Consider the following 23,176-nt stretch of genomic DNA (forward strand, 5'->3'; position numbering starts at 1 on the left):
ACACAATTCCCACCAGCCACGCAGAACCTGACTTGCTCACAGCCTCGGCAACACTCCAGAATTTTCTTTTGTCCTGAAATTCCTCTAAACTGACTTCTCCACCTTAAATCTAAACCCACCCCCTGCTCTCCAAACATATTCCCATATTTCTTTCTTTGGCTAATTTCTCTTTTTCCCTCCAAAATATACAATAGGTTCCCAAATGGCCAAGAATAGATGTGGCATTAAAACAACACCTTTTTAGCCCCTTTGATGGCACACTCATATCCTGCTTTATATCACAGGATTTGTCTTTGCACACTTTATTTGGGTAAATTAACCAATAAATGGACCTGCTTGCTGGCAAAGACACCCATTAAACTCCCAAGACCCCTTCTAGGACATTTCATTTCATACTAAATATTCCACTCCGAGTACGATATTAACATTCTAGTACTCAAAATTATTGCATTTTTACCATCTGGATTATGTTTCATATCCAAATAAGTCTCTAATTTCATGGCTTTTGGCATATTTGATTTGTTGCTTAAGCAAACAGTAATCAAAGCCCTCATCTCCCTATCTCATGAAATTGATAAAATGATATTAATCGAAATTCTTAGAGAAACTAAACAAAAAACCATGTGTAAAAAATCCTCATACATTTGTTTTCAATAAGTAGACAAATGTAAGAAAGTGTTGATAAACGACCAGTAATGTAAAAGATAAAATATGAGTCATTTTTTACCCCAGCTTTCCCCTAACAATGATCATTATCAAATTGCAATTTCAATGATAGTGTTGCCCTTTTATGTTAGATTCCCTAACAGCAATCGTCATCATAATTTTTCCCCTATTAAAAAGATAGTCCCCTAGTTTAAAAGCCATACTTGGGAGCACAACCTAGAAAACTGTGCGACAAGTGGTGTATCTTAAAGGTAAGAAAGGCAAGTATCGCTTGGGTCCTACCCAGAGAGAAAGACACGCTCGTTTCTTTTAAAACTTGTAACTTACTGAAACGGTAAGTCTGGTTTCTTGATGTTGAACCCTTTAATGAACTTTCTTCACCTTTCAAGTTCTTACACCTCTGAGCGTGTTCTAACTCCTGAACACTATTCCTCTGTTCTGGGATCATGTGTTTCCCATCCTAAAACACAAGAGAACAAAGTTGGAAAAGAAAGAAAAGAGCCTTTCCTCCCCGTCAGAACTCAGGCTTATCTCAGCAGCCTCCTATTTTTAACCAGATTGCAAATGGTATCCGTGATCAAAGGCCTGGAGCCCTGAAGGAACTGAAGCAAACAGCACGCAGCAGAATGCTTCCGGATGATCTATAAGCAGGAAAGGACTTTTGACATGAAAGACAGCTACAACAGCCCAAGAATAGCAATAAACCAGCTGTAAAATGCGTAACATTGCCCTTGAACGAATGCAAATTGTTCCAAATAATTTTTCCTTTTTTCTGCAGCCTCTGGATGCCCCGCTGGGGCATTTAAACAGCCACATGCTCAGTGTACAAAAGCTTCTCTAAGTGGGAAAATACAGTGTACTAATGGGTTTAGAATGAGGGAACCGAACACATCCACAGTTCGGGGTTGATGCCTCCTTTGCTTTTTGTTGGAGAATGAGTTCATTAATGGCAGACTTGTTGTGGATACTAACTAAGCTTCCAGTCAGTCATGTTGAAGGGTAATTTATTGGCTTAGCAAGACTCAATTAACCGTTGAAGTGATTGTTAATTTAAAAGGTAAACGGGTTGTTGAGCCTTCACATGGGATTGCTCATGCACCTGGGATGTATACTTACCTAAATATGAAGAAGTACAGCCCTTACTTTTTAAAAATTATTTTCTATTAGACAAATATATATTATAGAAATGCTATGAATATTATGATGTGTACATATATTTTCTACTCTAAGCCATGAGAATAATATTGTTATGTATTTCATATTTGCACAGTTAGAAACAACTCTCATATATATGGTTTCATTTAATTCACAGAAAAAGCTCTCCAATATATAAATATTCTCCCACATACTCTTTTGAATAGATTTGAATAAAACAAAACGTTTTCTCTCAATAAGGATACCTGTTTTAATCAATTATCTTAATTTTATATTTAATCTAAAAATAGTAGAATAAAAATAAATCTCTTACTACTTCTTTATTTTCAAAATCTAAGTAGCAAATATATTGAGTAGTTTAGAAAACAATATGTTTACAATTCAAAGATACGTTTTATGTCACAAGTGAAAAATATAAAAATAATTTAGCAATTTACTAATAAAAATTAAGACAGAAAGATTTATTTAAAAACCAAATAATCAAAAAAGTGTTTAGTTATTTAGATACATATATGCTTTATTTGATAAGTAAATATTTTGCTTTGATATTAATTTTAAATGAAATATTTATGACTCAAAAAATACAAATTATATTCAGGTTATAACTAATCAGTAGGGTATGAAACCAAACTTATCTACAAAGAATATTTTCCAACAGTAAATTATTTCCTCATGTATTAAGTCTATATTTCCGCATTTGTGAAAAATAATATAATTAATACAGTTTTTCCTTGTTCTCCATAGAATAAACATTCCAGCAAAACAATCTATATATATTGAATAACCAAAGAGGCAAGATATCGCTCTGCCTACATATCAAAAATCACTTTTGAACTTAATGTTTTAAAGTTAACAAAGCACAGAAAAGAGAATTTTTCTGTGGTCGTACCCAATATAAAAACATTTCTGTTTAGAAGCAACCTATTGGAGACTTCTCATTAGGTCAAATATTACATATTCGTTTCTAAGCGCTTTTCTGTAAAAATAGCCAAGTCATCAAAACTAATTCCTTTTCAAATCATAGAAAAATTGTACTTTTCAAAATCAGTATTTGTGTAATGTCTTACAAATCTATACCACTGATTATAAGAGTACAGTATATATTAAAAATCTAATCCCTTCCCCCCAGAGACTTATTTCATATTATACTCTGTTTTTACTTTTATAATAATAAGTATGGACACAATGAGTACACAAAGCCTTACTGTGTTTCATCAGGGAACCAGCTAGACGACTAACACAATTGCCCTGATTTTAAACCATGTTTTACTTAAAACTAATTTTTCGTCAGTGTTAGAGGTTAATAACACTGTTATTTCCTCTATTACCTGGATTTAATAAAAGCAGTGGGGCATAACATTCTGTAAAGCCAGGCAATAAGAGGAAATAACACAAATGTTAACCTCTAACATAAACGTAATGGTAATTACTCCAGTCTAGTTTTAATATTAATGTCTTTGGTAGTCTCCCAAGTGGCCACAAAAAAAAAAAAAGGAAAAAAAGAAAAAACCTCTCTCCTTAGTCTTCCAGAAACTACCAAGATCCAAGGTCAAGAGCAAATTATGCCTTCAGTTTATATGCTTAACACATTTTGTGCACCGTATCACCCTTTAATATAGAAGCACATTATAATAGAAATAAAACACTGCAATAAAGTAGTAAAACTGTAATTATAAATTAGCTAAACTGAAATTACATGTTGCAAATTTAACAACAACAACAAAAAATGTTGCAATACAGAAAAGCTAACCCACCTTCTTTTATGTCAAAAGTAAAATCGAGTTACACAATAAGGTAAATAAACCTCCAAATTAAATACTTAAAAAAGAAAACATGCAAAACAGTTTTATCTATATCTTTTAAAGAGGCACTTGTGAAAATTTCCATTGCTTGGTTTGTTTCTATTATTTGTAAAAATCCATGGTGGCTGTTTTTTTATACATACTTTAGTAATTGTTTCTATTTGATAAGTATCCTTTTCTAATGTTGGCAGGTCAAATTAACTTCAGTTTTATTACTTGTCAACTTTGTCTTCCACGGCACCAAGAAATGTCAGCAGCCTCCTTGGAAACTCCTTGTCAGCAAGTTTAAGATTAATTTCTATTAATTATCGCAGATCCTGGAGCCCCTGCAATGTGTTTCACTGAGAATCAAATTGCAGATTTGATTTTTGCAATTCCACTAGGCCCCTCAGCATTTTGTAGGTTCACCGAAGTAAAAACGTTCCAAGCTTTTATCTTTCAAACACCACCACTCATTACAAATTTCAACTACTATTTCCTGTCATCTTTTCACATTCAGTTTACAAAAGCAAAAATGTGCCTCTTGACTGTTGGTGACCGGAGTTTGTCAGAATCCTTTCTTCATAATAAATTCCTGTGTACATGGATCTTGTCATTCATTTCTTGTATTCTTCAAAGCACGGGTTCCCCAAAATACTTACTGATTGCTATTCATGCATAGTAGAATTAGAAAGGAAATTCTTTGTTCAATCTGACATAGCCCAGCCCTACCATATAGTTCTCATCACGTACCAGAAATCTAATTCCTGATAGTCCCTTGTTAAATAGATGGTGAATATCAAAGCCTAAACACTGAATTTATCTGGTCCTCTGACAATTGGCAGGTAAGATAGGAACAACAGGGATAAGTAGTTCTTTAAAAGAAAATTCCAGTTAGCACAACAAAAATAATTATGATGACAGCGTCACCTAAAAAGTACGTATCAGGGGCGCCTGGGTGGCTCAGTGGGTTAAAGCCTCTGCCTTCAGCTCAGGTCATGGTCCCAGGGTCCTGGGATCGAGCCCCGCATCGGGCTCTCTGCTCAGCAGGGAGCCTGCTTCCTCCTCTCTCTCTCTGCCTGCCTCTCTGCCTACTTGGGATTTCTCTCTGTCAAATAAATAAATAAAAGCTTAAAAAAAAAGTACGAATCAGCTTTGCTTTGAAGAGTTTGCAGTTTATATCACTCCATAAAACACTGGGAAGGGAGTACTTCAAATGGGCCCAAAAGAAGTTTCAGAAAGGAAATTTAGAATTTGACTGATGAGAAGAATCATCGGTGGCCCAGAGCCTTGAACTAGGTCACTTCAACAGACAGAAAACCTTCTTCAGGTGTGTTTTCGTTGTTGTGTACACTGGCTTCGGTGTTAAGTGGAGCCCTCCATGATCCTGAAAACTGCCCAAAACTCCTAGTTACCCGTAAGGATAAGCCCTGGTGCACTCTGTCCACACCAAGATCTTCTAAGACCTTTGCTCCATGCTGCAACAGGTAGAATAACATTTGAGGTCAATACTTCGGGGGGTGTAGGGAGCAACAAGAGAAACACAAATGGATAGTGGCTAAGGGAAGCGAAGCTGATTGTTTAAAAAGAATGGGCTGCATTGCCATCCACCACTTACCAGCTGCATTACCAGCTAACTATTTAATCTCTCAAAGTTTCCCCACCCATAAAATTAGTATTAAAACAGTATCTAGCTCATAAAGTCAATAAAATAATCTCTGCAAAGCAATGATCGGGACCCAGTAATCACACTTGTGCCTTATTCCTGCTCATGCTCACTAAAAACTGCCAAGGAAAAAGATCGCAATATAAAATGCACATACAAAGCTGCACATTAATCTTTTACTATCCAAACCAAGAATTCAAGATAAATTACTTGATTTGGGAAAATTCTGAAGAGCATGTGCTGACATCAGAAAAGTATGAAAGAGAGTCTTCAGAGACCAAAGCCATTCCTCCCCTCACAAAGCAAATGCTAATTTTCCTAATGAACTATCAATAACTAGATGTGTGAAGAAAAAGTAACAACTTATAGGTTCCTCATAATTTTTTCTAGATGGGAAAAAAGTCAAGCTTTTTATATCTATTATAAAATAGTCCACCCTGTATATATACTTGACATTATAACGAAACCATCAAAATAAAACAATGACAATCAATACATGGTCTGTACAGCTGAAGGGTACAGAGTCTCATGGAAGAAAAAGCACCTGCATAAAGAATTAAAATGTTAAGTGATGAAGGCTATAACAAAGATGTTTTGAAACTTCTAGAGTACAGAGTCCAAGGTATGAAGAGAGATTCATAGTTGAGTGGAATATTCCCTGGATCCAGAAAGATGATTGGAGCCAGAAGAAAAAAAATACTTTTTTTTTTTTTTTAATTCCCTGAATGAGAATTTGTAAGTAGACTTTTGTATGCGGGTTCAAAAATTTTACCAAATATATGGCTGACAGCGCCGTGACAATAATTACCCATATGGTAGGGAAAAGCCGGCCTATACATTCCCCCACTGCCATGATTATTTAGGAATCTGGAAAGAATTTGCAAAGGAAAGATTAACGCTTTGCTGCATCCATACAGTTTAAAAACAGATTAGAGAAGGGATAGTTTTTATTCAGCTTTGTATCTTTGGGACCTAAAACAAAAACTTAGACCACTTAAAGAGCTGCTCTTTTGGTGAGAAACTAGAATTCCCCAGTCATATGGCATGTCCTCTAAAATCCAGGAGTTAACCCTCGCCAGTCAGAACGACCTCTGGCCTTTGGAGAACAAACATTGTTTTAGGACGACTTTCCTTCTCTGAGATCAAGGTATCCCAAACACAATTCATGGTTTGTTTGTTTGTTTGTTTGTTTGTTTGTGTTTAAGATATTATTCATTCATTTGAGACAGAGAGAGAGAGAGCAAGCAGGGGGAGTGGCAGAGGGACTAGGAGAAGCAGACTCCCCACTGACCAAGGAGCCCGATGTGGGGCTCAATCCCAGGACCTGGAGATCATGACCTGAGGCAAGGCAGACACTTAACCTTATCTGAGCCACCCAGGTGCCTCATTTTATGGCTTTTTTATGAATAAAATAGTCCCTACCCCAATTGGTCCCTCATTTTTTGGCAAAACTTAGTAATTTTGAGAAATGGGATTTTTTTCCCAAAATTGACATCCATTTTCTTAATGTCTTACGAGGACATGGTGATGGTTTATGCCACTAAATTACTTAAATTCAGTTCAGTGCTAAATCCAATGTTACAGAAACATTTTAATTTTTATTACTCAAGCTACAAAAATCAAGAGGCATTGATACTAAGATGTTAGGATATGAAGATGTTACAGTGAAGAAGATAGGCAAGAGACAATACCAGCTGAGGGGGCCTGTAATCGGGATGCACTTGACTCTGGAAAGTTGTCTAATTAAAACAGTACAGGAAGTAATCATGGAGAAATCAATGGTGTGCTATGCATTTCAGGATAAGAGCCTGTCTCACCCAGGGAAACTTCAAGTTCAGAAAGATCAAAGTCATTCTAGGATTCACTCATTATTTTAAGTATTTGGTTGCATGCTTAGAAATCTGCTTTAGGACCTCAATCCTACAGCCAGTTTATATATCTAGAGTAAGCCAGACTTTTGCAGCCTAAAACAGTCCTGCAATCAGAGGCCAGTCTTTTTTCAAACCTCTATCTCCCAGGCTGGCTGGCAATCAGCTGGAATCCAAAGGAAATAGACTAAAGGCTAATTAAGGCCACTAATAACAGAAGGTGTTTGTATGCTTAGCTTAAAAAGAGGAAGGGGCGATTGGAGACTAAAAATCAAGTGGAACATTTCCATAAGAGTAATGTATAACCCAAAGTTGTATTAACTCTAGACAGAAGCTTGGGAAAATATTAACATCTAACTTAAAAAAAAAAAAAATTAACAGGGCACCTGGGTGGCTCAGTCAGTTAAGCATCCGACTCTTGGTTTTGGCTCAGGTCATGATTTCTGTGGCCTGCAATGAGCCCCACATCGAGGTCCCGGCTCAAAGAGAGTCTCCTTGAGATTCTCTCCCTCTGGCCTTCCCCTGATTTGTGCACTCTCTCTGGCTTTCTCTCTCTCTAAAATAAATAAATCTTTTTTAAAAAATTTAGCTACTTGAACTTAAAATCAATTTATCTTCCTAAAATGCATGCAAATTTTTGTTCTATCGAAATATTATCAATAAGAAACCTTTGTGAATCAATAATTTACTAGGAAGAATTAGAGAGGATATTGGTCCAATGGACTAAGAATTTCAAGTTAAAAGCAAAATGGGTACTTTTAGGAATCCAGAGAAATTGAACTGTTTTTATTACTATAGGTAGGGAAAAGAGATGATATTTTATTTCCTACTTTTGATTCATTTGAAAAGTCTAATGTTTAATAGTAATGCAACTGCCATTCTAAATATATCCATTAAACAGAGCTATCAAAAGTCCTTGCCACCACTGGTATAGGGTCCTTTAAAATGAAATTTAAAGAATGTAGAAGTTTCTGATAAATATTGCTCATGGAATAATAGTAGCTCCTCTTGATGTCACTGCCCTGGGTTTTCACCATGTCACCCAACCAAAGCAGGTAAGTGCTCCCAGGGCTGAACTCACAGCAAAAAAAATATCATTATGAGACCTCAAATTCGTATTATTCTTTAACTTTAAAAAACAAAAATAAACAAAATGAAAAAGGAGATTTCCTTATTCACAATTTCTCAGGATGCCCTCAGTACCCCTATGAGGCAACAAGGATATCAGTTATTTTACAGAGGAGGGATAAAGAGCGTCACAAACTTGTGCAACTTGTCTGAAGGTCCAAAACCTAACAAGTAGAAATCTTAGGACTAAAATTGATGTCCTTCAACATGAAGTCAAAGTAATTTTTCTGCTATCGCCAACCACATGCCATCTTGTTCATATTCTTAATTTCATGAGTAACTGAATTGATTGACCTTCTTGTTTCACAGAATCGCTCTGCTATTTCAAACAAATGTCTTGCAAACTTGGGTAAAGCAAGATAGAGGAAATCTGAAATTATTCTGCATCTGTCTTTGTTACATGTGATAACCCAGGAGAAGAAAACACTGCAGGCCCTACTTCTGCTACCAGTTGTTGAGTATTGGTATGTTATGTCCTTGATGGCCATATTTGATTTTTTTAAGAGACAGAAAATAAACAAAAACTCTATGTACTGTTTCCTCTGTTTGCAAGAACTGTGACCTTTGACTCTTATAAATCTACTCAAAGCCAAAGTCTGGAGATTGGGTGTTTCAGGAATGTTCAAAATATATCTTGAGATTTAGAGAGTCGCAAACTTTTCTTGGCTTTTCTCGGTCCATTTTATTTGATAAAACTTAACCCATAAACAATGTGGCTGCACATTCTGTACAAAACATCCATTAGGTTATCTTGCTTTGTACCAAACCAGAGTTTGTTTGCACAAGGAACTAATGAGAGGGGTTACTGAAGGACTCCAGTCTTTACTTTTCTTCCCCTTGGACAAATTGTTTGCAATACTAGCAACCAAAGGATGCAAATAAAATTGACATTCTAACATATAATTCGCTTTCAGGGAATCTGACTCCACCGTTAAAACAGAAAAAGATGTTTTCTTTAAAGTGCTTTCTGAGGTTGATGTTAGAGCAGTGGACATTTCTATTAGTGATCTCTGAAGCTTGAATAAGGCAATTTCCTCAAATAACCTTGCTCTTTAAAATGTGATCTTTTAATTAATGCACTGTGCCATAGCTCTCATAACAAATGTATGATTGGTATTTAAATTTTTTTGGAATTAACATAATGCATTTTTTGGTTTAGAAACATTTCAAGCCTCAAAATCTAAGACTCAAAATATATTTTAAGTATTTCTCACTGAATGAGAACACGGAAGTAGTGTTGCCTACCAACCCACACAGTATGGATAATAGGCCGACCTTTCTTGTTGCAACTGTGACTCCTCAAAACAGAGAGGGTATCTTACTCCCACTTTTGGAGAGTCATCCTAAAACCTCACTTGAGAGGCAGCCACTGAGATGTAACCAATGTGGAAAGATCTCTGATGTCCTATTTCATCAGAACAACAGTTTTTAACGTAGAGTTTTGCATTTCAGAGGCTAAGAAAGATGATTCTTTTATATTAATTTTTAATTTATAAGGAGAGCAACTGAATCTACTAATATTTAATATCCAGATCGAAACTGATTATAAAATTCTGATTATAAGAAAAATTTAGGGATTACATTATAGTTAATTCCAGGATTGCATTACATGTAGAAAGTAGAAAAATATTTACAATAATTTGTACTGAAATGAGGAGCTGACATGAAAATCCTAAGTACCATAAAGAGAGGCTGGCTTTCTCAGAGAAAAGTCCTCAAAAAAGTTGGAGAATCTGAAGATGAGTTACATGTTTTTCTCTTAGGGAAAAAAAAAAAAAAAAAAAAAACCTGTTCCAAATTTCTGAACTTTTCTATGATTAAAAATGCCTGCTTAGCAGTATTTGAACACACACACCCCTTAATATGTCCCAATGTAAAAGAGGCATTTTTAATAAGAAGTGAGAAAATGATTGGTTTAGAAAATAATTCTTGCTATCAAGACAGAATTTTGAAAACAGATGTTTGGCAATATTTTCATCATTATGCAACTTTGTTACTGAAAACAATTTAACTGTGTCAATTATAAAATACCCATCTGTGTATTTTGAAAATTAAATATTATGTATTTTAGAGAAATATATGATTATTTGTTAATTTTTTTAAGGCCTTATTTAGAACTTTTACATCTACACTTATAAAAGAGATTGGCCTATATGGCACTCCTCTCTCTCTCTCTCTCTCTCTCTCTCTCAGCCTTTGGTGAGTTGGGACTCTTCCTTATTCCTCAATTTTTGAAATAAGTGTTCGAAGGTTTAGGAAAACCTGTACTTAAAAATTGTATGGTTTTGTCCCAGTTTTGTTGGTAAGTTCTTGACTGTTGATTAAGTGACTATAAAGTCTTTAGATTAATTAGGTTTGTAAAATTTCCTCAAAATTAATTTTGATAATATACAGTTTTCTAAAAAAACAGCCAGTTCACCCAGGTATTGGTATAAAAGTTCCTTATAGAACTTACCACTTATCTGTAATATTTTTTTTCTACATGTAGTCATGTTCTTTTTTTTTCTTTTTCATATTTTTTATTGTCCTTTTTAAAATCAGTTTTGTCAAGGAAACTTCTTCTAAAGAAACAGATTTTAGGTCTGTGTTTCTTAGTTTTAGGCTTAATTTTTATTCTATCTTCTTTATTTTCTGAGTTCACTTTGCTGAGTTTACCTGGCTAGAAAGTTTCCCTTTATCTGAGTTTTTGATGAACTCATGGAACATGAATTTTTACTGTATCTTCTACACTATTATTTGAATTGCAGAAAGAACTCCCTACAAACCACTTCAACTGCCTCCCACCAGTTTTGATACGTAACATCTCATCGCTGCTAGACTCTGACTTTGATTTTTCAGTCTTGCACTGTCATGGTTGAAATCACAGGGTTGGAGGTCAAATTGTCTGGCCTTTCAATCTTCACTCCATCCTTCATCAGATCTTGCTTGAGTTTCCTCATCACCAAAATAATAGCAGTGAAACCTGCCTCTGGGGTTTTATAAAGTATATAAACCACACATGGCACACCACACCAACCATGCTAAGCATTCTGCTGAAATTGGCTGATCATCTAAGCATCGTCTAAACATCATCATTACTAAATCCATGAAATTGCATTGGAGAATATTGTTTTAAAATTCAAAATATATGGATTATATTCATATATTCAAAATATATTGTTATATAACTTTATTGCCCATGACCAGACAATATCAGCTTCATTCACTGATCTTTGTGGTGATGACCAATTTTTGTAGAATTTAAGGAGTGTTTAAAAAATAATCTTTTTATTCTGTAATTGTTGGGTGAAGGATTTTGTATACACACATTAGACAAAACACGTTAATTGTATTATTTAATTTGTCTGTATATGTAATACAATTTATATGCTTGATACCAATACTTCACAAAATTGTATTAAAATATTCTATGTGGATTTGTTAATTTCTTCTTGAAATTATTTCCATTTTTCCTCATGTGTTTGAGGTTATGTTACTGATTGCACACAGGTTCACACTGCCACATATTCTTGGGAAATAGATTTAGTATTATAAAATGCTCTTCTTTCTCATTAGTAAAGGATTGTTGGCTTCATACTTGGTATGATAGTTATATAGTATTTTTCTAATATATTTTTCTATCTGTTTACATTGAACCTTTCTGTGTCATTGTTTTGCTCTATTTCTCACAAATAAGTACACAAATTTTTAAAAATAAACAGTAAAAATCTCTTTGCTTTAACTAGTCCTATGGTTAATTAATTTGCATCTATTGAGATATCTTTTATATTTGGATTCCTTTCTACCACTTTGTGTTGTATCATTTTCTTGACATTAAATGAATAGGTTGAATTATCTTTATTCTCTCTTTCCAGTATTGGAAGTTCTTTCAGTGGAGACCTTTATGTTTTATTTAGTTTTTAAATTCTGGGCATACAGATTTAATTACTTGCTTGACCATTCACATGGAAATATGTGGTAAGTGAATGGAGACAAGGGTCATAAACTTAAGAGAGAGGTAAACATTTTAAGCCAGCATTTTCTATTTAAACGAGTTTAGGTTTGGACAGTCACCAGATTGGACCAATTTTTTAGCATTTAAAATAAAAAACTGTGCCAAAATGAAAAAAAAAATGATTTATTAAAACTGGTTTCCAGAAATTTTCCATTAATTTTTTAAAACATAATTCAAGTTTTTCTTTCACATTTTTTTTAAATCTCAAGTTTTCTTTGGCAAATTTATCTAAAATATTACATCTTTCATTTTAGAGCTTGTTCTTTATATTTATGTAACAAAGTACCTTGGATTGATGTTCAGAAAAATACCTTTCTCTAAATCCTGGTGGTTTATACCTCTTTTTTTAACATGTATAAATATCTTCTAATTAAGTTGTCATTCTAAAATATGTTTTTGAGAAAGATTCGTGAATTACACATTTATAAATTCTTATCCTTTCCTCTCTCTCTCCCCTTTGAACCATCTGGATGCAAAATTTAAGATGTACAAAGGACGACAAGACCATCCAGTACAAAGACTTGGGGTCCTGACATAGTCTGGAAGACCTTGGTGCCTGGAACTACCTATGACGACCTCATCAACTTTTACGTGAGCAAGTAAACTTTGTATTGTGTTAAGCCATTTAAATTGTGAAGCCTATTTGCTACAGCAGCTACCATGATCTTACTGATACAATTCCATATTTATCTTTTAATCCACTGATAATTTGTCTTTTAATTTGATGTATATAAACAGTGATTATTAAACACCATTGAATTAATAAGGACCATGTTTAACTGTCCTAAATATTATATTTGTTCTCTGTTTCATCTCATTTCTCTCGTTTTCTGCCTTCTCCACTTTCAAGTGAGCATTTTATATGATTCCATTTATTTTCTCTTACCATAGAAATTATATTTTTTTAAAAATATTTTTAATGTTGACTTGGAATTTCAAATATGCATTTTTAACAAATCTAAGTCCACCTTCAAATAACTACACTTCATATGTACATAATGCAGGTATCTTACTATAGAGTATTTCCTATTCCTCTTTCCTGTCCTTTTTTCACTCATTCATTTATTTTAATTTATCAATGCACTATAATAACCCAATATATTGTAATTAGTATTGCTTTCAACAGTTTTTTAAAAATGAAAAAAAAAACTTCATTTTACCTTGATTTATTACTTCTCCGACACACTTCCTTTCTTCATGTAAGTCTGACTTTCTGACCTATAACATATTTATTCTCCCTGAAATACTTCTTTTAACATTTCTTTGAGGACATGTTTGTTGGTGATAATAAAGTCTCTCAAACTTCTGTTTGTCTGAGAAAGTGTTCATTTTTTCTTTACTTTTGAAGTATAATCTTACTGGCTATAGAACTATATGTTGGTGTTTTTTTCTTTCAAAACGTTAAATATTTCCCTCCACTTTCTTCCTTTCTTTTTTTTTTTTTTTAAGAGATTTTTATTTACCTGTCAAAGAGAGAGAGAGAGAAAGAGAGAGCAAGAGCAAGCAAGATGAGCAGCAGGCAGAGGGAAACACAGGTTCTCTACTGAGCAAGGAGCCTGAAGTCAGACTCAATCCCAGGACCCTGGGATCATGACCTGAGCCAAAGGCAGAGGCTTAACCTACTGAGCTACCCAGGCATCCCCCCACCCACTCTCTTCTTATTTGCATGGTTTCTGATCAGAAGACCAATATAATTCTTATCCTGTTCATCTATAAGTAAGGTGTATTTTTTTCTCTGCCTTTTTTCATGATTTTCTCTTTGTCTTTGATTTTCTGAAGCTTGACTATGATATAGCTAAGTGTAGTTCTTAGCTGTTATTGTTGTTGTTTAGAGGTTATAATTTAACTTTCTTGATGTTTTCTGAGTGCCCTCTATCTATGGTTTTGTGTCCGTGATTACTTTTGGGAAGTTCTCAACAGTTTTCTCTTCATATATTCCTTCTGCACTGTTTCTGCTTTCCTCTCTTTCTAATGTTCCAATCATGCATATGTTATTTTCCTTTCTTTTCAGTTGTCTCAGTTCTCAGGTATTTCAGGTAATCTGGGGAGGTTTTTTTTTTTTTTTTTTTTTTTTTTTTTTTTTTTCCCCAGTAGCTTTCAATTCAGTAAGTTTCTTTTGACCCATGTTGAACCTCACTAGCTCTAACCTTAGGCATGCCTAATCTACTGATGAGCCCCTGAAAGTCACTTTAAATTTTTGTCTTCAATTTCTAGCATTTCCTTTTGATTCTTTCTTTTAGTTTCCATCTCTCTGTTTACAGTACTCATCTGTTTTTACATGTTATCTACTTTTTTTTTCCTTCGGGGTCTTTTAACTTACTAATCATATTTATTTTAAATTGTGTTATTTCCAATATCTGTGCTATATCCAAGTTTGATTCTGAGTCTCGCCTTAACTCTTCAGACTATTTTCTTGCTTTTTGGCATGCTTGCAATTTGTTTGCTTGTTTCTTTCAAGTTTCTTTAAATTCTAGTTAGTTAGCATACAGTATAATATCGGTTTCAGGAGGAAATTTAGTGATTCATCACTTCCATATAATACCTGCTGCTCATCAAAACAAGCACCTTCCTTAATACCCATAACCTATTTAGCTTTGTAATTTTTCTAAAAGCCAAGTGTGTTGTTCTAGTATTTGCTATAAATGTAGGGGTCACCGTATACAGTTTTCTCTAGTCCTTTTGTTTTTATCTTACCTGGTGACTTTGAGCTTTCCTAAGTACTCTTCTTCAGAGATAGTCTTCATTTTATAGCTTTCCCATCCTAATCCACTATCTTTACATTGGAGCCTTGTTGATATGATGAGAAAGTGTGGGAAAGGGGAAAAGCATTCTGTAATCTCATGATTACATCTCCGTATTTGGTAAGCCTGGGTCCCTGCCTGGGCTGTGACCTTGACAAGTGCTTCTCCAAGGTATAACTTTTCCCCCCATAGGTGATACCAGAGGGCTAGCTGGAGTGACAATGCCCTTCGTTCAGTTGGGGTGAGGCTCTGGTATTCTCTTGTCTTCAAGCATGTGTCTTTGTTGTGGAGAACTCTCTGGGACTATTTTGCAAAGATTACTCTTTGCCTGTCTATGCCAAAACCACAAGAGGATCTTTCTTGGATCTTCACTATGAGAATCTGGTAGGATTCCTGGAGTTTGAAGCTTGTGGGGCCCCATAAAACTGAAACCTCTGCAAGTTTCCCACTCTCCTGCTAGTTTATAGTCAACCTGCAGCATTTCCTCAAAACTGCCATTTAAACATTCATACCATATTTTGGTACCAGCAGCTTCGGGCAAGTAGATCTCCATTGTGACTCCAAATTTGCCCATCTCACCAAAATTTGTGACGGGAATTTGACCTGAAAATTTTGTTCTCTGCCAGGTCCGAGAAAGTCATCAATCTTAAGTGTGTTTAGATTCCTTGTTGTAAGGACAGGAGTGACAACTTCCAAGATCTTTATATGTTGGAATGAAAGTCAGAGGTCCTATTTTTAACTTCAATTCAAATGATAATTCTTTCCATCTCAGGAACTAATTACTTTTATCCATTACCTATGTGCTAGCCTCAAGTGTTTTTAATGTGCCAAAGAGTAAGAAGACATGCAAGTCCTTTTCTCTTAATGTGGAACAAAATTACCCACAGAAGTCAAGACTTCGGAGATTCTCTAAAAATCAAACAAAAAGCTGTGTCTAGAAAGCAGGGATGACCATAAACAATGCACTTGGCCTTGCAAGCTGAAGAAAGAGGAGTCTTTCTTCTTTGTCTTTTTTTTTTTTTTAAGATTTTTTTTTTTTCCTAACTGAGCTTGAGATATTCACCTAGACTGATTTATGAGCGTATAAGTGGAAGCAAGAGCGGGGATTGGATTTCCTCAAGCATATTCCTTGTGCCCTTATGTGTTGCCCTTGCCACATTGATTCAGAGCTAAGGGTGTGTCTTAAAAATGCTTAAGGCATGTTCCCGTAATACTTCATTATGTGCCAAGGCAGTCATCATCCCTGCAAAGTAGCGGTGTCTGGGAACAAGTTATCATTCTGAAATAATAAAAGCTATTCATTTTATTGACAGTTAAAATGCATGAGAACATTTATGACTGAACTCATATACATTTCTTACCATGAATGTGTGGCATTAATTATCAGTCCTGCTCCAGGGAAGGATATGTTTGTATTATGAAGCAGATCTTTGTTTTAAGCTAGAGATGGTTACATTGGTAGGAAGTTATTATGTTGGTTAATTTGGACTGAGCTCTGATGACATCTTTCTGCAGCATCAACATTTTTCTAGCGTTAAATTTCAGAATTGTTTGATATTGTACTCGATACCAGGATGGTATAAAGTTATGTTTAATATTGTAAAATATTATAGTTTAGGCATTACTTGACTAGAATGGGATGGGTCAGATTTCATTTGAAAACAAACGTGGCACATAGTAAAAGAAAAAATATATAACTTATAATAATAATCACTACTACCTCATACAAGATAAAATGACCAGGTAATTGTATCAGCAGCATGCCTATAAAGACAATATAATATTAGTAGTAAATAACAAGGTGCTATTTTCAGCCCTCTGCTGGGGTGAAAGACCTTTGATTCCTCTTGTTTTCACAATAGTTTTTAATTGGATTTTTTGTGAGAAGCATTATAATGGGCTTACAGAGTAAACTGATCCTTTCATACTGACTCCTTCCTGGACTAAAAAGGCAACAATCCTGTATTTATAGATCAGGTGAGGAACGAACCTACTTTGGAAAGATGCACTCTCAAATTCTCAATCCATACATTAGGATCAATTAAGAAAAAATTTCAACCTTCAGTGCTAGAGCTTGGAAAGTTTAAAATAAAAAAGAAGTTTCAAAGCATTACTTTACTTCATTAGAATCAATGAAGTAGAAAATAGATATGAAGCTATTAGAATTGGCTAAGGGCACTAATGTTTCCTATCATACATTTTGGGCTTCTTATCCTAGGTCATCCACTTACTAATTACATGTCCTAGACCAAGTGTCTCAACAATCTGGGCCTCCTCAGAGAAGACCCCTCCATGTTCTCCTCTCTGAAATGAGTTCTAACAGTATCTCTCACATGGGCAGTGGCAAGAATTATATGAGGTAATGTGCAAATATAGTTCAGAATAATGTCCAGCATGAAACAAACCTTCAATAGCTATCTCAATAATCAAACTTACTATTTTTTTTCCTTTCCTTCCTTTTAGTCCAACTAATAAAACTATTTCCAATGTACTAGTTAAGAAATTAGTATCAAGTTCCCATTCGGGCTGCATTTATTTTAAAATGTCCAGATAGGGGTGGTTGGGTGGCACAGTCAGTTAGGTGGCAGATTCTTGGTTTTGGCTCAGGTCGTGATATTAGGATCATGAGATCTAGCCCCATATTGGGCTCTGCACTCAGCTGGAGCCTGCTTGGGACTCTGTCTCCCTCTCCTTCTACCCATCCCACACCCGTGTGTGTGCGTGGGTACGGGCTTTGTTCCCTCTCTCCCTCAGATAATTCTTTTTTTAAAAAAACTCAGATACATACTTTTTTTTTTTTAGTGTTTCAGGGAACACAGTCAGGACAAGACATGGTCTCAGCTGCACGTACTCGAGACTCTATTTCTACCTGACAATTATTTAGAACTCCCAATAGTCAACATGTGAATCTGCCTGAAGCTTGAAGTTATCAATGCTACAGCCTTTTTCATTTACTTTACTTCTTTCCATTCCATCAAGCTGTGCCTATCCTATATTCAAATACAGCAATAGTCTCTTCTGTTTTTAAAGTAGACTTTTAAACTTAGTCTACTTTACTGATATGAGGTGAGTGTACTTATGAAGTACAAAATCCACATTGTCCAAAAAAAAGTAGCACTCAAAATTTCAGTAATTTTTCCTAGAGCTATTCCATTCCAAATAATGAATTAACACACACTTGAAATATATGATGATTACAAAATAATTGTACATATATTTATTTAAAACATTATTGAGGCACATGTCTGGCTCTGTTGGTAGAGCATGAGACTCCTGATCTCAGGGATGTAGACAAGCCTACACTGGATGTAGAGATTACTTAAAAATAAAATCTTAAATAAATAAAACATAATTAACTGAGTTGTAGTAAAATCCAAAATTATACAAACATTCTCTTAGATGACAAAATGCTTAATTGTAAAAAAATCTTACCTTTGGAGATGGTTTATAATAATTATGACATAAGCAATTCAAGTCACAGATGGTATTAAATAATCGAATGCAGTAGTAGTTTCCTTTGAAATTTTAGATTGTTTCGGAAATGGAGGTATTAATTAATTAATATAATTAATTTACATTTCTCAGTGTCTATGCTCACATATCATGTTTGAAACTGTCTATACCTATTATCATAAAGTACCATGTTTGAAACTAGCTGCAACTATTTTGTATCCTAAAAAAACCAAAGAATATGTACTCTATCAGGCACCAGAACAGGAAAAGTTATAGTTGCAAAAAATAAAGATATGTGCATTTTTCTCTTTAAAAATATTTTTATTTTTTAATTTTTTTTATATTTTTATATTAGAATGTATAGTCTTACTTTTAAAAGATGCCTGCAAACCTCACTGAATTTAGTATATTCATTATCACATCTAGCAGCTTCTAATGAGACAAGTTTAAAAATAGTAACTATTACTTCTTCTCATATTAATAAGTAATTATACACAGAAAGAAAACTTAAAAGATTTAGAAACATCACAATGTCCTCTAGTAGGTGACAATATTTGTTCTCTAACATCTGAAGACTTTCAAGTTCTTAGAGAACCATATACCCAATTTATGTCCATCCCAGATTTGACAAGTGAGAGTCAGAGATCTCTGGGAAGGAGACATGAAGATGTGAAAATATCCATCTCTTGATGCCAGTGCTAAATTTAGACTCATCTTGCTTTTGCCCTGCGGAGATAGAAATGAAGCAACATCTATTTCAAACACTTAATACAACGCTTTTCAGGAAATAGAAGGCCTTCTGTGTGGATGCTAAGCCATGGTGACTCTATTTCTTGCATGAGAGTCTTCTCTTTATGGGTTTGTTTGTTAATAGATGTATTCACCCTTGGCAATTTGAAAGTCCGCAGGACTGAACATAACCTATGATTTGAAAAAAAGTATAAAAATTAAAAAACAAATTAAACAAACTACAAAATCTGAAACCTTGGACAAAAAGTAAGTGTTGGTAGTAGGTGCACTATGTATCAAAAGTCTTAAGTATATGTATATTCTTTGATCCAGGAACTCCACATCTGAAAATGTAAGAAAATAATGAAAGATAAGCCTCCAATTATGTGGATCTTTATTGTAGAATACTTACAATGAAGAAAACTTGTGTCCAAAAATTAATGATAAATAAAATGTCCAAAAATATAAGAAATAAAAGACTATTTTGCAGTCCCAATAAAAATGATATTCTAAACATATTTAGCACATGGAAAATGCCCATTTAATAGTGAAAAAAATGAAGTATAAATAGTAGTTTAAATGTGACTTCATTTTTAATGGCAATGAAGATATGCATAATGTAAATATATTTTATATATGCAATATGTTTTATATTTTATAATTTCATTATATATTATATAGTATAAAATTAAATTTTAATTTAATATGTTAAATTAATAAATATAATATATTAAAATATAATAACAAAAATAAACATTATGCATATAAAATATAGGCTTTCTTTTTGAAGGTTGGATTATAGTTGAATTTAGTTTTCACTTTTTTCTTATCTATATTTTCTAGTTTTATTCAATTAACATCTACTACTTCTATAATAAAAAGTTCTAAGTTAGCACTAATAGAAAGTGAAAAAAATTAAAGTGCAAAATAGAGAAAACTTCCTCTTGCCCTCTCTCCTGTAACTTAAATAAATAACTTAAATAAGTAACTGAAAATATACAATGCAGGGGCACCTATGTGGCTCAGTCGGTTAAATGTCAGTTCAGGTCCTGCTCAGTGGGGAGCCTGCTTCTCCTTCTCTCTCTGCCCTTCCTCTCTGCTTATTCTCACTCTCTCTCTTTCAAATAAATAAATAAAATCTTTAAATATATATATATATATATATATATACATATATATATATATATATAATGCCGAGAAAACCAAATTAAGCACATTTAGAATTAAAACAATCAGCACTAAGCTAATAAAAGTAAAATCAAATTGCATTTGACCTACTTAAATCAGAATATATATATTGATATATACTGATATATTTTATATATACCCTATCATTTTTTTTTAAATCATGAGGTTTAAATGAAAGATAGCTTTGTTAATATCTGACTTTCTGCTAAATTTCTAGGTGATCTTGAGCAAGTCACAATTACAGTTGTATTCATAGAATAAGATAGGAGGAGTAGATGAATTCTGAAAGCCCTTCTAGGTATACTATTCAACCAAATTCTGGAAAATCTTCTTAATTTGGATTATGATTGCAACTTCTTTCCACTATAGCTGAAGGCCCCATGCCAGTTTCAAGCAATTGTGCACAAGGTCATCTGGGCAAAGACTACATCTTGCCTACCTATCCTTTAGTCTCCCTCACATAATAACAGCTCAATAAATATTTGGGAATAAATCATTCTTCTTTCTATACTTATATTTTCATGACTTTAGCATACTAGTCCTAAGATAGTTCCAAAAATTCAATTGACTCGTCTGCATAAACTGATCTAAGATCCAGTACTGTGATAAAAACTAATGATAGCAAGACACAGGACACAGACTTTGAGTAAAGTGCTCCCACTAAATTCTCAACTTGAGAGAAGGTGGCTCTCAAAAAGCTACGGAACACCATCATTCTTGTGCTCTGTTATACCTCTAACTTGTCTTCCACAGTGGCTCTGTTTGAGCCATCTTTCTGGTTTTGCCTTCCTTCTGTTCTTCGGAAGAGCATAGAATTGTTTTGGTCATGCCATCAGCTTCAGAAGAAACCTGCAGAAGTGCGCTGGTTAAAATGTTCAGCATGCACATCTGTCAGCATGCTCCACATGAGAGACTCAGAACACTGTGGCTGCAATCATAGCCTTAGGAGCCAGCAAGCAAAATGAGTAGGTGGAACATCCCAAGGTCACAAAACCAAGTGAGCGGCATAAACCCTAAACAGAGAAAGCCCCACAGCAGACAATTCCTCAGCTGATGAGGGACAGAGCAAAGCCAAAATGCAGGGGAAAGACTGGACAATGAAGACACACCACTGCTCTCAACTGATGCAAATCACATTCCTTGTGGTTCTCACAATAAATATACAAAAATAGAAATAATTGAATTTATTTCTTTAATTTTGGTTTGGTAAATGGAAAATACAACATGGTTTAGTAAAATTAATCAAAACTTTTAAGACAGTGTGGTGACCTTTTTGCAATACATGCAAATATCAAATCATTATGTTGTACACCTGAAACTAATATAATGTTATATGTCAACTGTACCTCAATAAAAAAGAGAACTTCCAATTTTCTAGTTACTGCTTAGTACATAATGCATTGTTAAATGTTTAGTAAAACTAAAGATACTTATTTAATCAGCATTATATCTATGCTTGAAAATAAGGTTAAGGAAAGAGATCAGCTATTAAAATAGGTGCAGCAAATTATTTTAAGTTGAAAGATACCCTTCCATGGGGGGAATCTTCTGTGAAAGCAGTTGGTATACAAATCATGGGTTCAGCTCATGGGTCCCTTTAAATCTCCACACTACCTCATAATGGAATTCTATTTGGAAATGGTTTGTGTTTTAACCATAATCAGTTATGTGAGTTGAATTAACAGTGTCCAAAAATCGTCTGCTATTTAATGCTTAGCTATTTGTAGAGACTCCAAATACTGTACATGGGCACATGCAAGATACAAACTTTTGTCTTTCAGGAATATATTGTCATTTATAAACTCAAGTAAGTATTCGTAATTATGACTATGCAAAAAAAAAAATTAATGCCTCTAATAAGAACCTCTTTTGAGAAATAAACTGTTGCCTCAAGTTGCACACATATGTGTCTGTGATATGGCATGCATGAGAAGATAAAATGCCATGAAGTAAAACAGACCCTAAGTAATCAACTCTAAAATCTATTTCATCCGAGATGCATGAAATGTGAAGACAAGTGATCCATGAAAGTCTAGTTAAGATCTTGCCTCTTCCATGAACATCCTAACTCCCCCTTTGTAAGTGATTTTTTTTTTCCCTCCTCTAAGGTCCCTCAAAATTTTTTCATCTCCACTCTTCATTTCTAGCTATTGTGTTTTGCATTACAGGATTTATTTTGGATAATTTGTTTTTCAGCAATACTGTAAATTCCTTAAAGGAAAAGAATGGAACTTAAAAATACTTGTTAACTCCATACACACACAGTCACATTGCTTGTCATGTTACAATAAATGGTTGGTTGTCAGATGAACTAATACCTTCTTTTCCCCTGAACAACTCTGGAGTCAGAGAAGCAATAACCCATACAGCTTATATTTGTATTTTTGTATTTGTTCTGATTTTCTCCCCAAGTGAAAGTTTCTAGAGATCTCAAAATTCAGAGAAAGAGTGCAAATAGCAAAGAAAAGATGTGCATTTCCTAAAAAATGTGCATATCCTAGTGGCCAAGGGACCTGGATAAGAACAGCCCTCCCTGGCCTCTTGCAATTCTTAGTCATCCCTGTGTGGGGATTGTAGGGAGAGCTCATTTTCATCCAAAAAGAAATTCCATCACAGTAAAAAACCTGAAGAATGGCAATGACCAATCATCCAAAGGTGATGGGAAGTTTGGAGTAAAACACAACAGTGAAATAAATGTGGGATTCCACCTGGACTGAGGGCTGACTGGTCCACTGAGGAGTGGAGAACTATGTTGGTACCCAAATTAGAAGTCATTGGGGCACAGAAGAAAGAGCACTGGATTTGGG

The 23,176-nt window shown here is 34.3% G+C and overlaps 1 long non-coding RNA gene across 5 annotated transcripts in view; it reads right to left on the minus strand.

Annotated features, from left to right (window-relative positions):
• Positions 1-18,242: 18,242 nt before the first annotated feature.
• The window catches only part of LOC309862935, a 243,347-nt gene continuing 238,413 nt past the window's right edge, over positions 18,243-23,176 (minus strand). For all 5 annotated transcript variants that reach the window (XR_014310799.1, XR_014310800.1, XR_014310801.1 and 2 more), the window contains one exon: positions 18,243-19,373. This is a non-coding gene — a long non-coding RNA (uncharacterized lncRNA). The remainder of the gene's footprint in view (positions 19,374-23,176) is intronic.

Source organism: Mustela nivalis (assembly GCF_964662115.1).
Source record: "Mustela nivalis genome assembly, chromosome: 4".
In the NCBI taxonomy this organism is placed as follows: domain Eukaryota; kingdom Metazoa; phylum Chordata; class Mammalia; order Carnivora; family Mustelidae; genus Mustela; species Mustela nivalis.